This window comes from Malaclemys terrapin, chromosome 8 (assembly GCF_027887155.1).
Source record: "Malaclemys terrapin pileata isolate rMalTer1 chromosome 8, rMalTer1.hap1, whole genome shotgun sequence".
NCBI classification, from domain to species: domain Eukaryota; kingdom Metazoa; phylum Chordata; order Testudines; family Emydidae; genus Malaclemys; species Malaclemys terrapin.
This window is the reverse complement of record NC_071512.1, coordinates 35,553,913-35,570,351: the sequence shown is the minus strand read 5'-3', so window position 1 is coordinate 35,570,351 and position 16,439 is coordinate 35,553,913. Positions and strand designations below refer to the sequence as shown.

General features: G+C 48.4%; 1 protein-coding gene across 9 annotated transcripts in view; it reads right to left on the bottom strand.

Annotated features, from left to right (window-relative positions):
- The window catches only part of CXXC5 (CXXC finger protein 5), a 107,450-nt gene that overhangs the window by 50,197 nt on the left and 40,814 nt on the right, over positions 1 to 16,439 (bottom strand). The window lies entirely within an intron of this gene.

The following is a 16,439-nucleotide window of genomic DNA, read 5'->3' as shown; positions in this document are numbered from 1 at the left end:
TGTAATAACAAGGCTGCATCAAAGAAACCACTTGGCTCCATCATCAATTTCTATTCCCAACTGGGACATCCCCAGGGGTCCGAACTTGGACTACCCGCTTGGGTCACACAGGGGTAACACCAGCTACAACTGCGCACCTTCTTTGTGCGCTGGGGCCTGGCGATGCCTCTGCTGCAGTATGGGGATCAGCCAGGGAAACCTGAGGATCTGAACTCAGGTCTCAGCAGGTAAAAGGCCTTTTAAATGTCTTTTAACTAACATGTATGTCTACAAGCATTCTTCCAGGGCCTCTGGAACGACTCCCCTTCACTTCACTGGGATTTGGAATGGGTTGGCTTTTCTCTATAAAGCTGTACCTGCTTTAGGCCCTGTCTAGGTGGAGGCAGCCTCTCTCCTTAGCTGATACCATGAAGCTGCCAGAAGCAGAGGCACTTGCACCAGCAGCCCCCGGGTGTCAGCAGGATGGAGGACTGGGGGAAGCACATTCAGAGGGGGTGTGCTCAGCTCGGGGGCATTCTCCCTCACCCCTTTGGCCTGACACAACTGGAATTTGGAGACTTTCAGGTCAGGCCGCAAAGCTTACTTGTTCTTCTAGGAGGGGAGGGCGTGAGGGCAGGGTGCGGGGGAGGGTCTGTGTTTGGGACATGGGATTTTCAGTGCATCAAAAGCAATCGATTAACTGTAATCAACTTTAGCCCCTCTTACTGAAGAAATTGGGTCAGTTCCCCTTTAAGGATGAGTTTGCTCTTAACTTCTAAAACCATCCGTCTGATGGGAACTGGGTGGGAGGGGGAAGGGTGTGTTGAAATTGTCACACACAGTGTCACTCGATATGGCACTCGGGCGACAGCGGAGAATAACACAGCAGAGGGATCACTTGTGTGGCCGTCGTGGGGAGTTGTATCAGCACTTTCTTTAGAAATCCTGTTTTTCAGGGGTTTATAACTCAACCATAACAATTTGCTCTGGCAGAAAACTTTGCATACAATTGTAACAGCCTGGGCCAAATTCTCCTCTCTACATATTTTTGCCTTGCACGAAAGCAGCATCTGTTGTATTTGAAAATGACCCCCTAAAAACATATATTTTTAAATGAACACATTTTTAATTTTTAAGAAAGGTTTGCTTTCCCATGACTCAAAAACTGGCCGTTCTTCTACACTGAAACATTTTCAGGCTCTTACTCCCTAACGTAGGCTTGTGCCTTTGGGTATTTTCAGAGGGGGGAAAAAAACCAGAAAGCAGCTGAGCTACTGAGATTTCCATATCAGCTGCTGTACACATACACACTGCATGGAAAAAATCCTTAGGAAATTTCTGTGAAAATAAAATAAAATAAAGACCTACGCAATACAGAGCTAGCTGGACACACCATGCCAGGAGGGTCTGACAGCGCGGTTACAGTCTAGCGGGCCAGTAATCCACAAACTAAAACAGATTTATTGTACATGGCAGATCGTAACAGCTCCAAAGAAACCATCACTGTCTACTGTGCTTAAAATGCACTTTCTTTTTTTTAAAAGGGCCAAAATATGGGTTTACAAGATAAGCTGCACCGATTGTTCAGATCTGTTGCATACGTAACCTCTTGCAAAATATATATATATATATTCCTCCAACCCAAGTAGCATTGCACTGCCAGTGTCATAGTCAAAACATTTGTCGTTAACAGTGGATTACCAGGATGGTTTTCACCTCAGCTAGCAAGATGGATTAGCAGTACCATTGTTTCCACTGTGATATTACCACTGAACACATGGGAAAATAAAAGGAGTGCATTAAATCCGACCCAGGCCCTGCACAAATCCAGCCCAGGCTTAGTTATTTTCCAGCTGGAAAGAAAGTAGCGAGGGACAAACCTCAAAAAAACAAGTTGGGAGGTTTGTCTCGGCCCAGCACCCACAAATTGGGATTTTCACGCGTCTGCGCTACAGCCAGGATTATCATCAGGTTAGAGGATGCTAAAATAAAAACAACCCACAGCTTTATTCCTTTCATTTTATTTGGGGCAATTTCAATGCAGACAACGTACCCAGATAAGAGTCCAAACAGCTGAGCACATGAGCAGAGCAAGGTTGAAACCATAACAATTCCAGAGCCCGTTCAAATCATTCAAACATTGGAAATCATTCGGGACCCAGGCAAAAGCTTATGTTGGAGATGATAATATCAGAGTGGCATAAAAGAGGATAAGCTAACAGGTTTAGTGGGCAGCTTGTCTGAGTCAGTGTCGCTGAGGGAGGGGGACCGTGCTCCTGATTTACGCCAGAGAAGAGAATCAGGCCTGGGCATGGCTGATTCTTCTCATGTACACATTGGTGTAAATCAGGAATGACTCTACTGCAGTCAATGAAACATTTGCACAAACATAAATGAGAGGAGTACCAGCCCCCACATTTTCAATGTATGTTAAGGCTTGTAAATTTCTCTGTCCCCATTAGACCAGGTGCACAAGGTGGGGTTACACCATCCAGCTGTGACCTGAGAGATGAGCAGCTGTTACACAAATGGCAGATCACAATGGGACGCACAAGCAAAGTGGAGATTGGTGCCTATTCTGTGACAGTCATTTCCTCACAGGCGAAGCTTGATCTCCTCCAGAGAGGGAAGCCTTGTATTCGCCTATTTCACGGAGTCAATCTTCAGGCAGAATTTTATCGGCCCGGTCTTTTGCATTATATAGAACACATTAGTGCCACAGTTCATGAAGAATGCTGCACCACCACACAAGGAAGAAAGGGTTGTCTAGTGGTTAGAGAAGGGGGCTGGAAGTCAGGATTCCTGAGCTATCATCCTGTTCCTATGGGGCAGTGGAGAGTTTGGCCTAGCAGTATAGTCAGAGCAGGGGACTGGGCATCAGAAACCCCTGGGTTCACTTCCCGGCTCTGGGCAGGGAGGTTAGCCTAGCAAACAGAGATGAGGGGCTGTGGGTCAGCAAACCAGGCAAAACCTCCGCGATTTTGACAATAAGGTAAAACGTGGCAGTTTCAGCTGAGAGCCTCCGATGAAAGGGGATATTTATCCAGGCAAAGAATTAGACACTCATAACAATTGCACTATCAGGGACCAGCTTTTCAAAACAGGCTGCTTTACAATCCGCTGCCAAACATTCGCATACACGAGCTGCAAGACTTTAAAAATAATTGGAAAGAGAGATGTGTTTGCAGACTAAACTTGGAGTAACAAGGAACCAGGAGGCGGGACCATGCCAGTCATGTGAGTCCTTGAAAAGAATGACAAGCAACAGAGAAACACAAGCCTGTCCCTTATCCTGTATTTGAGACTCACATGGAAAGAGGTTAAGTCCAGACTCCATATCTGACCTGCCAAATGCTGTGCTTCTGATGCCCTAGAGAGAAAAACAGACCATTGCAGATTCTCCCTGCATGACTGCAGCATGCTCTAAGATATATAATTCAGGGTGAGTGTTGGCCTGGAAGCAAATCCAGTATACAGTTGCAGATTTCCTAACAGGAACATCGTGGTCACTTTGGCCTTACTGACCCGGCTACAGTCAGAGAGGTGACAAAGGGGGAGGAAGGCAGAGAGAAGAAAGCACAGAGTCAGGGCTAGAAATCATGACGCCCACATACGATGGGTGAGCATTTCCCAGAATGTCAAAGAAATAATAAAGAGGAGAGTTTAATTAACCCTGAAATTATATCCTTAAAAACAATAATTAAATGTCAAATAAGGGAAATCAACGCGGCAGGTCAGTGCCAGTGGGTGTTATCGCACCACAGAGATGCTGTCTCCTTCAGGACGCAGGGCTAGTCCTACACAATCACAGCTGTCCCTTGCCAGATAAGTCCCGAGCGGTGGAAGCGGAAATGAACAACCAGCTCACAAAACCAAGCCAAACAAGTGCACGTGGGTCCATATTAGGGGAAGGATCAGGGTCCTACACCTTATGTAGGAAAAATTCTGCTGCGCTTTGTGTAAGGGCTGAGCAGGCACTGGTCCACTGTAGGCAGGACTCAACCTACTTATTTCTAGCCCACTTTTTTGAACCCCAACCCAGCTCTTCTCCTCCCCCATTTGCTGGCCCCTCACACTTTGTTTTCCCAGCTGTGTGGAAGGGCAGAATGTTCACAACTAGATCCCAATCTAGCTGATGCCAGTTTTACACCAGACTCACCCAATGGAGTTACTCCTGATTAAGCCTGTGTAAGGAAGAGCCGAAAGAGGACCGCACAGAAGGCTGGGGAAATCTCCAATGCAGCCCCAATCCCATTCCTTCAAAGCCAGCTTAAGCAGTAAAGAGGGAAGGTGGGGAGGGAAAGTGATTAGTGAGGCCTGCCCTTCTGTATGTGTGACTTTAGTCACAGCTGAAGTGGGTTTGGTGTGGACTCAGACCAAGTTCCAGTGGGCATTTTAGCACACGAATAAACCCACTCTCTGACCTATCCCTACTGGAGGTCTCCCTGCAGTGGACAGCACGTAAATACCAGATGGGCAAGAGCATTACATGTATTTATTAAAGAATCATTATGAAAAGGAGCATGTAGGACCTGATCCTGAAACCTAAAAACTGTCGCTCAGCTTCTGACTTGAAACCAAAAGGGAATGCATTACGGGGAAGAGAAGGTGCCACGAGAATCTCATTTTAAAATCATTAAGCAGTGTTTGAGTTCCAGGCGTGAACTAACTGCTGCAGCGTTGACTTTCCAGGGGCAAAACTTCAGCAGAAGAATTTTAATGCATTGAAAAATCTCTTCCAAGCAGGGCTACCAAGACCTGAATTCACCTCGCAGTTAAACAAGCACAAGGCAGCTGAAGCCAAGGAGGTTCACTGGGGTAACAGAGAGGAGAATCTGGACCCGTCTTCAATTCAGAGGATTCCCACAATTTTTCCTTCCTGGTCTGTTTTCATATGCCGAGCAGTCTCTTGGGTATGCAGCGGGAGAAACTGGGGCTGGACTCTCTGAGTCTGATTCTCCTCTCACTCACACCCATCTATACCAGGAGCAGCTTCATTGCAGCCAATGGACCTCTACTGGTCCAGGAGAAGAACTGGGCCCTGCTTTCTAAAGTCAGGCCGCTTCCTCTCAAACACTACTGAGCAAATCCTGTTCTGAAAGCCTAGTCCCAGTAGTTGGGCCAGGCACTGGGGAACTGCATTGATGGTTCTTGAGAGGGAGGAATTTTCCTCCCCAACCTAGGAGCACAGCTGTTCTGCAGACACTACACTGGCCCTTAGGGTGGAGATGCCCTTGCGTGGAGGCCACTGCTAGCAGATCCATGCACTAGAAGACACACACCCTTCTAGAGTGCTGGCTGTAAGTGCCCAGGTAACCTGCCCAGGGCCAAGCTCTCTCTCTCTCACACACACACACACACACACACACACACACACGGTTCCCAGACACCTTCCCCACTCAACACACAGGGATCTGTAGTCCCCCAATCCAGTAGAGCAGAAGACCGCAAGAGTGTCCCAGGACACAGGATCATGCATAGCTCCTGAAACAGCAATGTTGGATCATGACTAGTTTGAAGTAGGCCAGCTGGGGGAGCACATATCTTGCTGTTTGGGGTGTCCAGCCAAAACAATGATTATATCATGACATTACATTTGTAATGTCTGAACTGCTTGGTAACACAGCGACCCTAATGTTATTACATTTAACATCCTTGGGGGGCAGGGGGAACAATACCAAAGAAGCCCACCACAGTAGCTTCAAAAAGGGGAACCACACAAAAAGGAGGAAGCTAGTTAAATGGAAATTAAAAGGTACAAGTCACAAAAGTGAAATGCCAGCAAGCTGCATGGAAACTTTTTTAAAACACCATAGCAGAGGCTCAAATGAAATGTATACTCCAAATTAAAAAACCTTGTAAGAGGACAAAAAAAGTGCCACTGTGGCTAAACAACAAAGTAGAAGAAGTGGTTAGAGGCAAAAAGGCATCCTTTAAAAACTGGACGTCAAATCCTACTGAGAACAACAGAAAGAAGCATAAACTCTAGCAAGTCAAGTGTAAAAGTATAATTAGGAAGGCCAAAAAAGAATTTGAAGAGCAACTAGCAAAAGACTCAAAAAGTAATAGCAAAAAAAATGTAAGTACATCAGAAGCAGAAAGCCTGCCAAACTATCAGTGGGGCCACTGGACAATCAAGATGTTAACAGAGCACTTAAGAAGATAAGGCCATCGCGGAGAAGCTATATGAATGTTTTGCATAGGTCTTCTCTACAGAAGGTGTGAGAGAGATTCCCAAACCTGAGCCATTCTTTTTAGGTGACAAGTCTGTGGAATTGTCCCAGATTGAGATGTCTATATAGGAGATCTTGGAACAAATTGATAAATTAAACAGTAATAAGTCACCAGAACCAGATGGTATTCAACCCATGAGTTCTGAAGGAAGTCAAATGTGAAATTGCGGAACTAACAACTGTGGTATGTAACCTATCATTTAAATCAGTTTCTGTACCAAATGAATAGCTAACGTGATGCGGAACTTTTACAAAAGGCTCCAAAGGCGATCCTGGCAATTACAGGCCAGTAAGCCTAACTTCAGTACCAGGCAAATGGCCTAAAACTATAGTAAAGAACAGAATTATCAGACACATAGATGCACATGATTTGTTGGGGAAGAGGCAATTCAGTTTTTGTAAAGGGAAATCATGCCTTGCCAATCTATTAGAATTCTTTGAGGGACTCAACAAACATGTGGACAAGGGGGATCCAGTGGATCTAGTGTACTTGGACTTTCAGAAAGCCTTTGACAAGGTCCCTCACCAAAGGCTCTTAAGCAAAGTAAGCAGCCATGGGATAAGAGGGAAGGTCCTTTCGTGGATCAATAACTGGTTAAAAGACAGAAAACAAAGGATAGGAATAAATGGTCAGTTTTCAGAATGGTGAGAGGTAAATAATGATTTCCCCCGGAGGTCTGTACTGGGACCAGTGCTGTTCAATATATTCATAAATGATCTGGAAAAAGGGGTAAACAGTTAGGTGGCAAAATTTGCAGACAATACAAAATTACTGAAGATGGTTAAGTCCAAAGCAGACTGCAAAGAGTTACAAAGGGATCTCCCAAAACTGGGTGATTGGGCAAAAAAGTGGCAGATGAAATTCAATGTTGACAAATGAAAATAATGCACATTGGAAAACATAATCCCAACTATACACACAAAATGATGGGGTCTACATTAACTGTTACCACTCAAGAAAGATCTTGGAGTCATTGTGGACAGTTCTCTGAACAGATGTTTTCAATGTGCAGCAGCAATCAAAAAGGCAAACAGAATGTTAGGAAGCATGAGGAAAGGGATAGATAAGACAGTAAATATCATAACGCCTCTATATGAATCCATGAATTCTGGGTCTCCCCATCTCAAAAATATATACTATAATTGGAAAAGGTACAGAGAAGGGCAACAAAAATGATTAGGGGTATGGAACAGCTTCCATGTGAAGAGAGATTAAAAAAGACAGGGACTATTCAGCTTGGAAAAAAGACAACTAAGGGGGGGATATAATAGAGGTCTATAAAATCTTGATTAGTGTGGAGAAAGTGAATAAGGCCGTGTTATTTACCCCTTCACGTAACACACGAACCAGAGATCACCAAATGAAATTAATAGGCAGCAGGTTTAAAATAAACATAAGGAAGTACTTCTTCACACAATGCAGAGTCAACCTGTGGAACATTGCCAGGGGAAAGCCAAAACAAATTGGGTTCAAAAAAGATAAGTTCACAGAGGATAAGTCCATCAATGGCTATTAGCCAAGATGGTCAGGGATGCTCTGGGTGTCCCTAGCCTCTGACTGCTAGAAGCTGGGAGTGTATGACAGGGAATGGATCACTCGATGGCTGCCATGTTCTATTCATTCCCTCTGAAGCACCTGGCATTTGCCACTGTTGGAAGACTGGATATTGGGCTAGATGGTCTGATCCAGTATGGCACTCCTTATGCTCTTATGTAGTGCCTGCAGCCTGGTGCCATCCAAAGCACTTTAGCCAACTAGATATGCTTCACCTAGCACTGAAAAGCAGCTAATTCTGGTATGGAACACTGCGGTTGTTTAACAGCTCACAACAACAATGCTCAACAATTTAGAACTGTATATAAAGAAGAATATTGTGTACAATTGAAGTTACAGGTGGATTTAGGAAGGCATGATGGAATTACAAATACTGGAATTTGACTAGAATGGGGCTAAATGGGATCTTTATTGACCGTTAGCAGTCAGACCCTCAGTTTTCCGTCTCCTCCAAAACCTAGGTATATAATGGAGTTTTTCTCTTGGCAATGGAGCAGCTGATTACTTTTAAAAAAAAATTAGAATCCAGGGCACATTTCTGATCAGATAGATAGATAGATATTTATAGTAGGTCAAAATCTAGACCAAAACGACTTGTCAGGATCTCTTTAATTCCAATGCTGCCACCGGGCCCTTCAAGAAGATGCTTCAAAGTTTGTCCTTAATTGGTTTCATTTTTGCCTCATCAATGATTCATGACGCTAGCGGGGCTTGAGAAAAGGGTTGTGGCAGAGCATGGTTTGGAAGCAGCTTTCCGTCCCCTGCACCACGTCTCTGATCAGGCGAGAAAACAGGACAGTGCACAGGGGCAATGCAGCAGGGGCAGGGGTTGGGAAGGTTTCAGGGCTGCCGGGGGGGAACATCTGATCAGCTCACTGGAGTTTCTCGTTAAGGCCCAGATCCTGTATAAAGACCCATGTGGGCACATGGGTCTCGATGCAGGATCGGGACCATGCTGAGAACAAGTAGGGCCTGATCCTAGGAACATGCTGATTATCCTGGAGGTTTCCTGGAGCCAACACATGGAAAGGTTGGGCCCTGAGTTCAGTGGGGAAAGGACCTGTTGTATTCAAAGATCATCTAATGGGGCCAGGAGGCTCCTGCAGCTAGAGGGACTGGGTCAGGTAATGTAGGCCCTGAATCAAACACAACTGGCAAGAGGACATGCCCACGCCCTGCACACAGAGCGCCCTGGGGCTGTATGGCCTGGTCCACTCAGCCCGTTTAAAGGATGGGATCCCGCAGGCTGCTATGGCCAGGAAATGGGAGGGGAGGATGCCAAGAGCACAGAGCTGGCGTGTAGGCACAGCGCCACTGACTGCATGGGTGGCCCAGGTCTCCACAAACCACATACATCCCTGGGGATTCTCCAGGTTTGGGGAGGCCCCTGTGGCCATCGCCAATGCTGCAGAAAGAGCAAATCCCCCTCCCACCCCAACCTCGCTGTAGTTCCCTCTCTCAGTCCCTTCTATGGGTGCTACAGCAGGAGAGGGCGATCCAGCGCCAAGATTTCTCAAAAGAAAACCACCCTACGGGCCTTATCTCACATAACACTGAGTCACACTTGTGTGTCTTCATTAACTTCAGTGGAGTCACCCCGGATTACACAGGTGGGACTCAGGTCAGAACGTGGCATTGTATCGCCAGCTCTTGCTGCTTTACTGCGAGTCTCATGATGCTTGGTGCTTTTCTTAAAGCCCCAGCTCCTGGAGTCACGGGACATGTGAATGTCAGCTTTTCTTTTGAAAACAAAGTTTCTAGCTTTCACTGTTGCAAGGAAAAGCTCAAAAAGGTGAATTCTGAGGGTCCAATAAAAAGAACCCAACACTTATTTTTTAAATCTTGTGACTTTCAGGGCCTGGCTCATAATTTCTGAATAATACTATGGATATTTTCCAACCGCTATTCTAATACCAATACCAAAGGGTTTGTCCTTTTTAATATTAAGACAGCTTTGCTTGTAATCCAGATAGTAGGATGGTGCACTAATCTGTTTGCATGGTTCAGTGAAATGCAACAATAGATACAAGTAGTGTAAATGGGTGAAAAGCACACCAGGTTTCTCAGTGTTGTTACATAACACAGGGAAGGGACTGTTTTTAATATCCAAGGCCTGATCCCCTGCTTGGAGGAGTGCAAATCAGGAGTGACTCTACTGAACCCAATGGAGTGACACCAAGCTAATGCCAGGATAAGTGGAAAATCAGGCTCTTAATTTGGTCCCGGCAGTGCCACCTGTCACCCAACCACAGGCAGCAACCTCTTGGCTCTGCACACAAGAGGAGCAGATCAGACAGGGCCATGGCAGCCCCCGGGCACCAAGCGGTGCCAAGGGCTTGATGATAGCCCTTATGTAGCTAATCAAGTACTAACGACAGATGCATGGTAGACTGGACAGCTCATGGGCGTGGATAAAGGGCATAGGCCTGCCCCACTGAGCTGCCAGTTCAAAACCAGGTCGGGCCAGTAGCCCTGTGGCCTGTGTGAAAGGCGTTGGTGGTCTCAGCCCACTCCCTAGTGCACTAGGCGTGCCCTCTCCGGAGCAGGCGTAGGGTAGATGGGAGGAGTTTGCAGAGCAACGGCCTGTGCAACAACGTTTCTGTGGACGGAGCCAACCAGCAGAGCTGGGATCCTCGCTACACCCAGCCAGTTCAGGGACACTGTGGTTTATACTCCTCAACAGACATCTGTCCTTGAAGAGCCGGCACCTGCGTGAATCAGCCCTCTTTCAGCACGGACCAACAATGTATTGACAGCATTGACTCCAGTGGGTGTGTCAGGGTCTGAGCAGCTGTGCCTGCCCAGAGAGCACAGGGAAAGCAACCTTGGGCTGAGTCTGAAGCTATCCCAGTCCTGGCTTGTAGCTGACTCTGCATCGCCAAGGCAGGAGACAATCTCTCCCCCTCTCTGTAACTAGGCTCCTCTTCCAGGCCAGCCAAAGCCGAGATGGGGACACAGAGAGCACTGCAGATGGGCTAGCAGCAGGGTGGATACAGCCCTGCATATGAACACGCAGCTGTTGAGGTCTGCATCTGTCAGCTGGCCAGGTTCTAGGGGAACAGGGAAGTTCCTGGTAGACGAAGAGGGGCCCGAATTCCTCCACCCTCCCTTACTGACACCACCTTCAGCCTCAGCTGCTGACCTATACGACAGAACGGCAAACAGGTCAGGTGGCCTGCTGCGTTTCCAAGGCTCATGAGTCTGGGAGTGGAGGCATGGACGGGGCCCGTACGGATCCAGGGCCTAGACAAAGAGGAGCTCTGGCTGTGTATATTAACGGGGCTTCCTGAACAGTCGGTGGAAACAGTCTCCTCTCATTGGTATGGGCTGGCACTGGGACACACAAGGCTAAAGGGCTCCCTGTGCTCTTTCCCCACACCAGGAGCTAGAGGAACAAAGGCAGAGCAGCAGGGAAGCCTCTAATGCAGGAGATCAGTTGCTGGAAAATTACCACGGCTTCCTAAGCAGCTGCTCATACAAGGCGAAGGCCCCCACCTGGGGCCTGGCCCTGCACCCCTGAACTCTGGGAGAGTTGCACAACTGCCTTCGATAGGAGCAAGAGATCTGCTACAAGCCACTCTGGCCAGGACAGAGGGAAGAGCCATCTCTTTACCGACATATATTTGGCGAGTTAGAACTGAGATCCAGATGGGGTGGGCCATTTCCACCATTGGCCAAAGAGTTCAAGCTGTCGCAGATTTAAAAACAATAAACAGAGCCAAATTCCCAGCTGGTGTCATCAGCGTAGCTTCACTCACCTCAATGGAGCGGCCTTGATTTACACCAGCTGAGGATCCAGCCCATAGTGTACTACTTTCACACAACTCCTCCCATTGGGAGCAATTTCAGATTCTCTCGCGCCCAGCACTGACATGCAGCCACCTCTACAGTGAAATTTAGCAGCAGTCTAATAGCACACAGCACCACTCCATGGCAGGCTTAGCACAGGAAGTCTGGGCCTGGGGGGTAGAACTGAATCTGATGTGCCCAGAATGGCTAGATTCTTCCCTGTGTATGGATGGTGAACTCCCATTAAAGCTTGAGAATAGGAACATGCATCAAGGGAAGATGGGGTGGAATAGACGTGCTATTCTCAAACACTCTCAAGAAGTGAGGTTCTTACCCACGAAAGCTTATGCTCCCAGTACTTCTGTTAGTCTCAAAGGTGCCACAGGACCCTCTGTTGCTTTTTACAGATTCAGACTAACACGGCTACCCCTCTGATACTTCTCAATAACCCGTACTTTTTATTTCCGATCTGTGCTACAGTAGCACCCAGAGCCCCAAAACAGGATCTGCGCTCCGTTGCACGAAGTGCTGTCCACGCTCACAGTGAGAGCCAGGCCCTACCCCGAAGACCAGGCAAGCTACAGAAAGACAAGGTACCTCAAATTTGTGGTACGAACCAACAAGCAAAGGGAGGGTGAGGGTAACAGTGATGGGAACAAGGGCCATGAACAATGTCACTAATCCCTGCTGGCCACCATCAGGGAATCTACAGTGGAAGCAAATGGCAAAGCATGGTACGTGCCGAGCCTCTAATGCCAGCATTTCCAACTCTGGGTGCCTAAAGCTAGGTACCCACATTTCGATTCAGGCACTTAAGTAAGTTATCTGATTTTCAGTGATGCTGTGCACCCCGAATTTCTACTAGAGCCAAAGGCAGCTGCAGGAGCTGAGCCCCTGAAGCAGGAGGCTGACCCATACACGATCTGCTCCAAAGCCACTGAGGCTGGCGTTTCCAAGGTGACCTTAGTGACTTTAAGAAGGAGTTAGACACCTGACTCCCTTTGGAAGTGCCAGACCCTATATGTCATGCCCCACATTCCCCGGAGACGCTGGATGACAGGTTAAGCCAGGCGGGTGGAACAGACGTGCTGGGCACTTGACAGAGGAGCTTCACTGGCTACAGAACTAACTGTGAGAACTAGTGATCTAGAGATCTGTGAATCTACAGATCCGGTGAGAGCATGTAACCAGAAGCACTAAAACCACGGTCCCTTCCCAAGCGGCCTGGGGCAGAGCTAGAGAATAGCAGGAGTTCACTATACGCTCTAATTTGAACAGGAATTCATGGGCCTATGACCTGTACTATACAGCTTAGATGATCACGATGGTTCCTTCTGGCCTTAGAATCTCAGAACACACAATGAGTTGGATCAGCTGTAGCCGTGAATTTGACGCAATGGGAGAGTAAAAACAAAAAATCCCCTTTCTAACATGTGGGGTTTTAACAGTACCTTTCATCCAAGTGTCTCAGTGTTTTATGGCATTAAACTCAGAGGCTTTCTATGAGGCAGCTATTATCATTCCTATTTTACAAATGGGGAAGCTGAGGCAAAGAACTACGAGGTGACTGGTCCAATTAATCAGAAGTAGAGCTGGGAACTGAACCAATGAGTCCTGACTCCCAGTTCCCTGCTCTACCCATTTGACAGCACTGCCTAGGTTGGGCCATCCCAGGTTGGGTACTCCAAAAATGAAGCATCCAACATCACCAGTTGCTTTTGAAAACTCTGCAGCACTCTTCATCTGACCATGGGCAGATGAGAAGTCTGGGGGCTGTGCTCGTGTTTGTGACCACTGACCTTAGCAACGATTATTACATTCAACCATACGCATCCATTTGTCAATATCCAGCAAGGTCCTCTGCATAAAGGGAACAAAAGAGCCAAGACCCCAACTGAGTCAAGACCCCACCACATTAGACAGCGTAGGAGTTGGTGTTACTCTTGGGGGAATTCTGCACCACTGCATGTGCACAGAATTCATGTTCCCCGCAGATTTCTTTGCTTCCCTGTCACGCACCACTCCCTAGCAGTGCAGGTACATCATTTCAGGCACCCTGAGCATCCGGCAGAGAGATAAATCACCACAGGTCTGGGGACATCCCAGCCAGTGGCTCCTACCCTGAGCCAGGATCAACTGCTAGTCCCGGCTGGGCTGGAGACAGGAGAGGACGGGAGATCCTCTTCCCCTGCAAGGAGTGGCTGGAGCTCTATCAGACCCACCCCTAGAAACCTCCCCCAGCTGCAGGAAGCTCAGCATCCTCCCCTGCTTCCTGCCGCCATTGCTCCTCAGCTGCGGGGGGGAAGGGGTCACTGTTCCTCTGCTGCTCCGCCATCCACCCAACCCCCATGCATCCGGACCTCACATACCCAAACACCCTCGCCAAGTCTCACCCTGTACACTCAGAACCCCCGTAGCCCTCCATACCCAAACCCCAACCCACTGAACCTCAACCCCTGCATCTGGCGTTCCCTGCACCCAGACCCCCTGCCTCCAGACTCCCCCCTGCACCCAGACCACCCCCACTGAGTTCCCTGCACTCAAATCCCCACTTTGATGAGCCCCACCCCCTGCACCACCCTGAGCCTCCACATCCAGACCTCCATGCCACTGACTTCCAACTAGCTGCATCCAGACCCTCATCCTACCAAACTCCACTCTCCCAGCACCCAGACTCCCCCACTGAGACCCCCACACCCAGACCCTTCCGCTGAGCCCCAATCACCTTCACCTGGAAGCCCCTGCCGAGTCCCATTCCCTCTGCACCTGGAACCCGCCTCTGAGCTGCCTGCACCCAGGTTGTCTCACACAGAACCCTCTCACTCCACACCTGGAACCTCCCACACTGAGTCCCTTCACACTTGGACCCTGCCTGGTTGAGCCTGCCTGCCCCACACCTGGTGCACCTGGCGCAGAGGAGGAGGGCCTTATGGTATTTCTGGGGCAGGTCCAGGCCTTGTGCTGTGTCAGGGTCGGGTGCAGCCTCACCGCTGAGTCCGTGTCCCAGGGGTGGGGGGATTGCAGGGTGATCTCCCACCTTCGTGCAGCCAGTGGGCTGTGCTCCCCACTGCCATGCTGGAGCCACTGCATTTATTTATTGACAAACAAAACTTGCAGAATTTTAAAATATGTGCACAATTTTTAGGTGCAGGATTTTTAATTTTTTGGTGCAGAATGCCCTCAGGAGTATTGGTGTGCATTGCAAACAGTAGAGTTTAATTTGAAGCTGTCCAGAGCTGAGTGGATGGCTATGGGGCATGGAGCTTTTCCTCGGTAGTGACCAGTCAGATCTGTCCTGGGTTGGTGCTGACTGACTGGCATCGTGGCCGGTGACTGGGTCAATGTTTGGTTCCTATTGGACAGGGACAACACTTCCAAAAACTGCCGTCACCAACTGCCCTCCTCGATGGCTATCTTGGGGCAATGACTAAGCGGGCCATGGAGACAGAATTATCCCAGTGCTGCTCCCTCCAGGTCAGGGAGACAGCCAGGGACGGGCAGGCAAGTAGGAGTGAAGCATGACCTACTGAACCTGCTCTGGGGAGGAGCCGAGGGCTTTGCTCTCCAGGGGTCAGGCAGAAACCTTGCACCTGCCCAGAATTCACTTAACTGAATTAAAATAAGACAGGGCGACGGCCCTGTGATGTTATCGGAGCAGGAGCTGTGGTGAGACACCAGCAAAACTCACATCCTTCCCCTGGGCCATGCACTCAAGATAAACAACAAAGGCACAAGCAGCACAGCACCCAAAATTAACACGGGAATGGAAAAGTTCAGGCTTGCCCGGAAGGAAGAGGAAGATGTAATACAATGGACATGGAGGGCGAGAACAGCCCAGTCGCCAGAAAAAATCCTGCCTCTGTCCTCTTGCTTGTATCCCCTAGGACAGGAGGCAGTTTCAGCTGCTCTGATCCCAGAGCCCGTCATGAGAAACGGAGTGACAGATGGTCCCTAGTGCAGATTTGGCCTGTGGGATTTAGGGGGGTAAAGGTGACCAGCAAAGCAAAGCAAACAGACTCGTGCTTTTTATCCCCACAAAGGCTGAAAGAATGTTGTTCTTCTTAAAAGATGTTGATTGCATTAGGAACCCAGCTCTTTTGTACCCTCTTTCCCCTGGAAATCTCTATGGACGACTGGAGAACTAGTAGATTTAGGGTAATGCAAGTGCCAAGGAAGTGAAAACGGACTCATTGAGAAGAAAAGTGATTTTTATTCACACTAGTTAGAACTTTCCATTTCTTTTCAGTGACATCTATTCTACTCAGATGCTGGGCATACAGCTGGGAGGAAAGCTCTTGGCGTGGAAAACTCAACAGCTCAGCCCCTTCAAGTAAGGTGGAGCGGGAGCTTTCTCAGCCTTCTCTGGGAGAAGGACGTCACTAGCCAAAGTCACGAAGGCAATTGCCTGATATTTCCCAGTTCAAATGCCAACAGGAACACTTTACAAACCAGCAAATCCGAGCTTTCCAGGCCCTCTCAAGCTATCGCAAAGCAGTAACATAAGGGCCCCACTTCTATTTTTTTTTTTCCCCCCTCTGCAGGTCACTTGAAAATATCTGGAAGTATTGAGACCCTGAAGCACAGGGAAGGCCTGAACCAAAGGCCACTGAATCAGTGGAATCTTCCATTGACCCCAAAGGGCCCACAGTGTACGGAGCCTGACCCACTCCCCCACCCCCCTCCCCCAGCATAGAACATCCCTGAGGGACAAATTCTCCACTACCTGCAGGGGGTAACATTAAAAAGAGACCCTCGGCTAAAAGGTGCTGCTTGCTATCGCGTCTGGCCCTCCCCAATACCAGCCCTGACAACCGCCCAGGCTCTTCTGTTTCAAGGGGCTCTGTGAAGCTGAGTTAGCCCCCAGATTGTAAAAGCAATCCCCG